We start from the raw sequence: 9,924 nt of genomic DNA on the forward strand, positions 1-9,924 counted from the left end.
CCGCCTTGGTGGCTGTGTCCTGCTTCAGAGATTGCTGTTGATGGTGCTTTTGTGAGGATTGTTTATGGGCTGGTGGGGGAAGGAGAGCACGTGTGGCTTGAGTGGAAAGGGAAGAGGCTACAATTTGCTCTCTTGATTGACTGAGATCGTGTTGAAGAGTGGGTCAGTGGATTTAAGGGTGGTTTTGAAAAAAAACCCATCTAGAGCCTGTGGGGGTCAGGAGCCCACACATTGTCTTCCTAGAGACAAATGAATTTTGAAAAGATGGGTGAAGGTTGTTGGCCACTGCAGGCAAAAACTTGCTAAAGCTTCCTATCAGAGCTGCTCCTTGCCAGCTGGTCAGAGAGAGGAAATGGAGGTGGCTGCTCTCTGCCCTGAGAGCTTGGTGGCTTTCTGAAGGGGTGTTAGGACCTGTAAAGTGTTTGCAAGAAGCAAAACCCGTTGCTCTGATTGCATTAGGCCTTGTCTGTGCTCTCTTCCAAGGATGTGTCGCACCAATACTCTACTTCACAGAGAAAGAGTTGTCCTTGCCTCTGGCAAGTTCCCCCCAACATGCATGCTCTCCCAGGGAGAGCCCAGCTGAAATGCTTTGCTAGCCCCCAAGTTTTGGCCAGGTGGAAGACTGCTACCAGTCTGAACCTGTCTTCAGCTCTCCCCAGGTGCTTTGCCTTAGAGTCTGTGTGGGAGGTTTATGAGCTCAGATGTGATGCCTGGAAGGGAAAATGCATCAGGGAGGGGATCTGAAAGCTGTGTTCGCCTCAGCAGGTGCCAGTTTGTTGCTTCCTTGATTTGTCTTCCCTGAGCAGCTTTTCAAGCAGAGCAAAAAGAGGAGGGAAGCCTCTTTCCACAGCATCATGCAGTAAGTTGAGGTGAGGGGCGTCTGAGAGGAGAACAAAAACTGAGCAAAGTCGATGTACTTGGCTGCTTTGAACAGCCTCCCAGCCATGGCTCTTCCCAGGCCCAGGCACCTTTCTTTTTGACATAACCACCCCCAAGTGCTTATGTGGTCCAGAGGCAGAACTGGGCCTTTCTGCTGCCCTCTAGCACCCAGCTAACAGACTGTGTGTGAAAGTGCACAATGCCTTTGGGCTTTTCCTGTCTTTCAGCAGCCTGTTACAGTATGTAAATCTTCATCTATCCCTTGCATGGCTGAATTACCTCTGAGCACACAACTAAAAGGCCCTCCTTCACTCTAGACAGCAATCTGGGTGCTCAGCAACTGTTGGCTAAGACTGAATTCCAGGCCTCAGATTTAGCGTGGGTAAGAACGTTTCAGACTGGAGTTAAGTCTGTTGGGAAGCCCTCCAGCAACTCATTGAAAAGACTTATATTCCTTTCCTGAAATAATTGTTTCTTTTCCTTTAGTAGCCCTGCTGCCTCGCCTGTTCTGCGGCAGTGTAGCTGTTCGTGACAGAGCTGGGTGCGTCGCTGCATCGCTCTCAGGCGTGTTTTTTGGGACCACATCCAGGTATCATATCTACCCACACTGTGGTCAAATCTTGTGTCTCTGATCCAGCCCTCCCTTCAGGGCCAGGCTGCTGAACCACTTACTGCAGCCAGAACTTTGTTCTTTTCCTCCCAAGCAGCAGACGATGCAGGAGCCTTCCTTGGTCTGAGACAAAATTCTTCCGGCGGGGGATTGCACAGGGGGCAGAACATTGTGTGTGGTCTCTGAGCCCTGGTTCCTTTGCATTTTTGCCTGGGGTCAGACTGGGTTTTTCCACATTGCTTTCACTGAGAGCCAAGACAAGCCTTTTTGCTGAGTGCAGTGGGCAGCTCATGCCTTTCCCTCTCCCCTTTATTCGAGGAGAGAAGCAATAAATGCTGCTGGCTTTTAAACTTGGAGGCCTCAGGGAAGTGAGCAGGGCAGGGCTGTCACTGTGCACATGCAATGGCAGCAGCAGTGGCTGAATCCAAGCCCCAGGGGCCCTGTTGTGTTATGCACCACACGAATGCAGGGAGGACATTCCTGCCTGGGAAACACGTAGAGCAGCCAGGGTGGGACATGAAGCGCGGTAGGTGTGCTGTGCTTGTGGCCTGTGCTGCACTGTTAAGATTTGTCTATAGAGCCTACCCCAGGGCGAATGAGAGCAGATTGCCACTAGCTAGGGAGAACAGGGTTGCTTTAGAGAGGAGCCCCATTTTCATCTTCCTTTGCATAAACTGCAACTCCGCGGGCTCTGGTCTGAGGCAGCTCTCATTACTTAGATGGGGTTGTGCCATGCTACACCAGGTAGCCAGAGAGAAAGGAGAATCCAGTCCCCTATGCTGGCACTCGCAGAACAAGCCACTGACTGATGGCTGGGGCAGCACAGGGTCCTGCCACAGTGAGCATAGATCTGCACTGCCCAGTGTGAGCTGCTGCCTTACAGGGTTATAATCCCCAGCTCAAGGCTTGGTCATGAGGAAAGCTTTGGGGGAAAGCTCCAGTTTCCCTGTGCCCTTAACATATACCCAGCAAGATTTGCACCTGTGCAGGTCTAGAGCTTAGGGAATCTTTGTGGAAAGGGCTTGTTTTGACATCTGTTCTCTTTTCCTAGTGTCCACACAAGCAGCCTCCCATCCCTATGCTCTGTCACACTGCACAGCAGCAGAATCAAAGCAGATGCTGGCTTGGCTTTTGGCCCGGCCAACTTGCAGAAGCAACTTGCCTGCTTTTTTTGTATCTTATTTCCCCCAAGCTGCTGTGTTAGATGCAGGGCACATCACCCTGGCTGCAGAAGCCCAACACCCAGTTCCTGCAGGAAAAGGGCTGTTCCCAACTCAAGTGCAAAAAGTTGCCCGGGGGAAGAGCTGCCCATCATTAGTAGGGTGCTGTTTCCAGTAGTGTCTGTGCCAGTGCTGCACGAGGCCTGCAGCCCCTTAAGATGCAGCACAGTCTAGTGTTGAGTGGAAGGCTGGACCAGAGGGCTTCTGGAAAACCTCCCAGCCTAAGTTGTTCCAACTATAAAGCTTGGAAATGGGTTCTCTTCCTGATGCTGGCATAACTAAGGGAATTTGTGTGCAGCTGAGAGCAAACCAGAGTGTCACTTGGTCCTTCTAGAAAAGACCTAGAAGTCTAACAGTTAGTGGTTGCATGATTTGAGAACCTTTGCTTCATGTAGTTACTGCACTAGGAGCCTGATACTATTTTGCTAGAATAGAACTATCCCATCTTCCACCAGCCCCAGCCCCTTGAGTTATAAAACTGCAGATATTCAGATTAGAGGTAACATGTAGCCTCAATATTTAGGGATCTATCAAATTGGAGTGAGGTAGAAACCAGAACTGGGACTGTAAGCATTTTAGGAAGGACTGCCTGATAGATGGTGCTTTGAGTTTAGCAGATTGCAGACAAAATCTCATTTCTTTGGTGGATTTCCCCAGAGCAGATTTTCAGGAGCAAGGCAGCTGGGATCCTTTATCAGTAATAGTGCTGGTTAGTAACATGGCCATCTTCTCTGGAGCAGGGATTCATTTCTAGAATAGGAAGCACCTTTTTGTTAGCTTGTTTGCAATACTTAGAAGATGATAAGAAGCCTTAACTCAGTTGGGTCAACAGTAAAGTCCATGTTGAAGGTTGGAGATAGGCTGGAAACTAAAGGAGGTGCTAAAAACTTGATGCAGCAGCTCTTCACCTGAGATGGTGCTGTAAGACTACAACTTTGTAACACTGTCTTTGTTCCAGGAGGCTAACTTCAGTCTGAATAACCAGCAAGGCCAGCTTCAAGAGAGTCAGAATAGATGTTCAATGTATCAAATAAGACCAGTCAGCTGTGATTCGGTATTTGGAGTGGGCAAAAACAGCCCTTGGACTTAGTGGCTTCTCTCAGTTGCAGCTGTGAATTTGGACTTCATGTTTTCATTTGTCAGCTTCATTTGGATGACAAACAACAGTAGTCTGGGTCAATACAGCATAGCAGCTTGCTAATCATGATAGGCAGGATGTCAGTGTTATTTGATGATGTGTTCACAGCTACTTCTTGCTGGGTGAATTTCTTGAGCCTCAGAGTAGTATCAGGGTTATAGTTTCATTAGAGTGAAGGCAGATCTGGAAAAGGAATTGCTGGGTTCAGCTGGTTTAGGCATTTTTCCTAGAACATAGGTATTGTGCATGTGTTCTAGGAATACCTTCACTGGAAGAAGTGTTTTTCAGATACTGCAGTAGCTGAAAGTTTCCTTTATGGCCAGGAGTTTGCTACCCATCTCAATTTTGCTCTTGCAGCATATGCTTAGGTGAGCAGAGCATGCTGAAGAGCAGCTCCAGCTGTGTGGCTGGAAGCTGCGCAAGTCCACAGAGGCAATAATGTTGTTATATTTGGGCACTTCAACTTTCCTGTTCAGCTGCAGCAAACTCTTCAGCTGGTCACAGCAAGGCTAGACTAAACTTGGTACTGTGATGTGAATCTCAGGCAGGTATGAATACTGTCTCCAGAAGGCTTCAGGCATTCAGGTACTGTGCTGATTATCTTTCGAGGCTGCATCTCTTGTGATGGAGAAATGCTTTCTTTGAACCTGTTCTTGTATGATGGAGTAGCTGAAGAAGTCTGGCTTGGTCTGATCTGACCAAGCTGGTTGGGACTGACATCAAGCTTCTCTCTCACATCATTCAAGCACCTCACACCCTATTACAGGGAGGTTGGGGTTTCAGAGTGATCACAGCTGAGTCAGCTGATAAAATTGCTTACAAGTCTTTAAAGATGCTGATTAAGTGCTGAACAAGTCTCATGCCCCTTGGTCTATAAGGGCTTCAGCAGAAGCCTTTTCTTAAGCAAACAAAGATCCACCAGTTGCAGGTGACTCCAGAACAGAAGAGTGCATGGTACTTGCTCTAGGCTTCAGCAGCAGCTGGGTTGGTTTGAGTTTGCAGGAGCAGGTAGCCATGACTCATTGCCGACAAGAGACTTGCCAGGTGAAGGGTGTAGCTGAGATGCAGAGGTTCACAGAGCCCTTCTAGTCAGGCTGAAGGCTGGCCCTGTGCCTTCTTGCTTGCAGTTCAGTTGGATAAGGAGGGTCAGAACAGCCTTCCCCTCCATACTATGGCCCAGTCCACTGCTACAGGTCTTTTCAGCCTGAGCAGTATTTTTGTATCATATTCACTTGTGTGTAGAATTCCTTGCTTGATCTCCCACAGTGTCAGGAACTGAGGGCCTGGATTTTCAGAGACATCACAGTTTAGGCAGCTGACAAAGCTGCTTACAGGCCCTTGGAAGTGTTGATGAGGTGTTGCTTGTTCCCCTGCAGTGCCAGTAACTGTAGATGAGTTGCTATCTTCCAGTAGCAGCTGTGGATTTAGGTGCAGAGCTCAGTTCCTTCAGGGTCACCAGCAGCAGCCAGGTGTCTGCCAAGGACTGGGTGGTGAGCCTAGAGAAGCTGAACCACCTCATTCAGCTTGGTGTCAGACTCAGCAGTTTGAGCTGCATTTCCTCACCGTCAGGGCAGATCTCTTCAGGAGCAGGCATCCTAGGAACATGCTGCATTTCTCCGAATATGCAGGTGAAACAAGTACAGTCATCTTTTTTTCTTTCTTTTTTCAGTAGCAATATCTTTGAGCTGCAGCTACCACTGATAGTAGAGCAGGAATCAGCACTGTGCAGCAGCAGCCATCAAGGCTTGGAGCTAGTCAGCTTGAGGTCAGCCAGCTCAATGAAAATGAAGCCTTAGGAGCAAAGCAAACTTCTGCTAGGATCTGTGAAGGTAAGCTATGGCAGTAAAGCTCTCTAAGAACCAGCTTGCTCAAACTGTGGGCTTTTATACACACTCCCAGGGGTGCGGCAGCTTAGCAGGGCTCAGGCTTGGGTCAGGCAGGACTCCAGGGTCATCACAGGCCTGCTTGGGAATTGGAGTGGGGAGGGCTCAGGCTTTTAAAGGGGCAGTTGTAAGTAGGATACAGTGGGGTGCTTGCACACTCCATCTATTTGCAGGTATGTCTATGAACACAATGTCAGTTTTAGAGAAAGGACACTTACAGGTACCCTTTTAGGATATGTTGAGAGAAGTCCATTTTATAGCAAGGGAGAGGGCTAAGTAAGCCTGGCTTTTGTGACTCTGCTCCCCTGGACTTATGCTTTTGTATTTATTTTTCAAAGCTGTTTCCATCCCTGTTTCAGCCTCCTTTATAACTGTTGTCTGTGAACCACAACATGGGGAAACTCTGGGGTTTAGGAGATGGACTAGGTGTTGTGAAACATGTTTGTTTCTTAGTGAGGTTTTGGTCAAGTTACTTCAGCTCTGGTTTGCTTATTGTCTGCGTTATGCTGGGGCCCATGTCCCATTACCTGAGCATGATTGTGCGTCTAGCAGTAAGATCCTAGTATGTGCTTGCCTGCTCTGTGGGCTTCCGTTATTCCTGAGAAGATTTAGGAGATGATTTGGGGAGGACTCAGACCTGTGTCTTTTAGTTGCTGGTTTCTATTCCAGCTCAGATTTTCTCTATATGGTCTTTTTTTACCTAACATTGTGCTGTAGGAAGGGGACAAGGGTAGTGTTGTTCAGAGGGAGGTGTGTGTTGGCCACAAGGCAGAGGGCAGACAACTATCTCAGCTGCCAGTTACCCAAGACCCCATGCACAGTCAGGGGTGTGTAAAGGAAAAGGGGCAGCTTCATTTACCCCTAGTTGCTGCCCTGTGGCCATGAGCCTGCTGGGAGGAGGTGGTGAGCCAGAGGGGCAGCCTTTGATGCAAGTTTACTCGGAGAAATGCAGGCCAGTCCAGCTGTCATACTGCAACCGAAACCAGCCCCTCCAGACCTGATCACTCTACCTGCAAGGAGAGTTTGCCCAGTGCGGAGCAGCCTTGAGAAAGCAAATACCTCCCTCTCCCTCTGCACCACTGCACCTATCCATCCATCACAGTCAGCAGGCAGACAAGCCACAAGTGAGAACATGCAGGCCGGCAGCTGTGCAGGTGAGCCTTGCTCTCAGCAGGGTTGAATATAGGTTGAATATAGGTTGCCGGTATTTGTGGCAGGGCTGAGCTAACAGCTCCGGCCAAAGCTGCTGCGATCAGGTTGCACACAACAAACTTTGCATGCCTTGTGCTACCTCCCAGCCACCGCTGCTGCAGCCGCTTTGCAGCAGCACAGCAAGCTGAAGGGGGTTGGGGGGAACTCCCAGATGTAGCCTAAACCTCCTGCGCTGCCCCTGCTGATGGGCTGGGATGCAGAACTCCCGGCTCCCCTGCTACAGCCCAGAACCCAGAATAGTCCAATAGCTTTGCTCTCTCCCTTGGTTTGGCTCTGCTCCAGACTCCACTTAGCATCAATTATTCAGTGCTGACTTGCTGATGTATTGCAGAGGCGCACAGCAGGGCTGTTGAGCTCTTAGTTGTTGCAGATGGCAGGCAAGGAGGATGAGGAGAGCGGCCATGGGAGCTGGAGAACAGCTGGCCAGGATGCTTCACCAGGGTGAAACATGGCTTCTCTCATCTGTCCCAACTCCTGGCACTGCTAGTTGGCCATCGTGATTCGAGAACAGCAGAAGCCAAAGGAGGTTGCCATGAACTGAAGGGAACTTGCAGGTATCTTAACATGAAGCCCTCAGTGCTCTGGCATATGCTACCGGCAGCCAGCTGGCGTTGATCACCCTCAGGGAGCAGCCAAGCAGCTGTGAGTGCCATAATGTATGCTAGATCTCACAGGAGGCCAAAGAAGTTGCAACGCTGTGACCTTCCTTGGCTGAGGAAGGCAGGGGTCATGGCTGGCACCCTGCTCCAGTGTGGCAGGGCAGGGCAAGTGAAACCGCGGTGCTGAGACCCAAGGCAGAGAAGCTGGTTAGCTTGTTTGGGTTGGTGCCTACAGGCTCCAAAGTCTTAGGTGAGAAGCCATTGCCAGGGGCAGGGATGGAAGAGGCCTCCTCTGACCAGCCCGGTATTTATTTTGGACGGGGAAAGGGGCTTTTTGTTGCTGGACAGCCCAGCTCAGCAGCTTGGCTAATCAGTTTTGCTAATTTGTACTTTTCTGCAGCTGAGCAGCTGGGCTAAAGTTTTTGCAATCAATTACTGCTGCTGTTAGGACAACTGCCCTTCTCTTACTGTAGCAGGGCAGACACAGAGCTTGTGGGGCTCAAGGAAGGTGGCGATTTCTGGATGAAGGCCCAGGAAAGAGAGATTAGGAAGATGGCAGCTCAAAGACAAACTGGGCAGGGGTTGAAGCTGCTGCTGGTCTCCTGCTTTGCTGTGCTGAGCCAAGCAAGAGGGCAAGCCAAGAACTGCCCAAAACGTGCAACAGGAGCTGCAGCTCCTCCAGGGGAAGAGTTGATTTAATGGGATGAGTGCAAATGCCAAGTGCAGAGGGAGATGCAAGACGAGTATTGTTAGTCTCTGGCTGACAATTTAATTAGGCTTTAAGCAGCAGGCTTGACACCTTTGCCCACAGTGTTCAGCCTCCACCTGTGCCGGTGCTGCACAGTGATGGGGTGTTGGAGAGCTTGGGCTTGAGCCCCTCCCCCCACCCCGGGTTAAAGCCTGTGTTTGCCACCAGCTCAGCAAAGAGCCGGTGCGGCCCATCACCCTCTCTGGGGTGCTGGTAACATGCTGCAGGCCAGCCCTTGCCCTCATTTGTGTGGAGATGGTGGTTGCCAGCAGTAGGCCGCTTGGCACCACTGCCTCCACGTGTCCTGGGGAACGTTGTGCTCCCACATTATTTATTGTGGCTATAAGGGTGCTGTTGGGGAGCAACGCAGGGTGCTAGGGCCACCATGAGACCTGTGCCGAGGTGGGTGCCTGCAGGAGCTGAGGCAGGGTGGAGAAGCACTCCACAGCCACAAGGAGGCCACAGCTGGGTGCTGGCAGCCTGCACCTGGGGCTGCAACAGCCCAAGATGGCAGTAACTTAACTTTTTTTTTTTTTTTTTTTTTTAATGATTGAGAGCACTGATCCTTTGTGTCTTTAGTGAGTAACAGGGCTCTGCATGCCACGTTTTTCAGCCTCCCCCTGCCCCCACCCAGCCTGTGCCTTCCCCAGAAAAACTCCCTTCCCTTCCTGAGCCAGCCCCAGCGGACACCACAGGGTGGAAGCTGCTCCTGCAGTCACCTAAAAGCTGTATTCTGCCTCCTCCAGGAGCAGACAGCCCTTTTCATTTGAACGTTTGGCTTGTGCTCGTCTCTCTCATGCATACAGAGCCTGCCTGCACAGTGCAGTTATTGCTGAAGGAAGGTGTGCAAGCACCCTCCCCTGCTAGCACAGGGCCTACTCCTCCCGCATCGGCAGCTGAATTCAGTGCTGGGGTAGGGATGATTTGTGGTGCTGGCATTAGGGATCTGGCCTTGTGCTGCCTGCTGCTCTCCAGGTATTGCTTAGCCATTTACCAGTAAGTGCTGGCCCAGGGCTGCTGTGACAGAGAACAGATGCCAAAGCACCAAGAGCCACCAGTAAAGCAGCTGCAGGCCCCTAGTAGCAGAAGAGAGGCACTCTCAGTGCCCTGCTGGGCTGAGCCTGCACTTCAGGATGGCCAATCACCCTCTTCTCATCTACCCTGGTAAGGGAAGGGGATGTGCGGGAGAAATGCACCCAGCTGCAGCACAAACACAGAGAAAGGGCAGAGTTGCAGCAACCTGCAGTGAGAAACAGGGAATGAGAGGTCTGACCAGCTGTTAGCAGCCACTGTGCGCCTGTGGGGATGACTGATCAGGGAGAGACATTGCTTGACTGTCCATCAGCAGAGCCGCTCTGCCTCCTGCTCCTTCCTGCAGCTGTGGTGCCCAAGATGGAAATTTCTTTCCATTTCTACTAGAGAGCATCTGGCCCTGGATACTGTTTGGCTCTGCCTCTGCAGTGTGTCACATAGGCAAGTGCTGGAGTAGTTCAAAGCTAGTCTAAACAGGCCATTTCCTTGTTGACTGAAGGCCAGCAGGTTCAGCTGTGAGTTGAACTGAAATCATCTGTTTGACTGTGCAGCAGGGCTGTCTGCTTGCAGCTGAGAACCTCCATCCAAGGTGAGCATGGGCTG

This window comes from Rhea pennata, chromosome 5, assembly GCF_028389875.1.
Source record: "Rhea pennata isolate bPtePen1 chromosome 5, bPtePen1.pri, whole genome shotgun sequence".
Taxonomy (NCBI): Eukaryota; Metazoa; Chordata; class Aves; order Rheiformes; family Rheidae; genus Rhea; species Rhea pennata.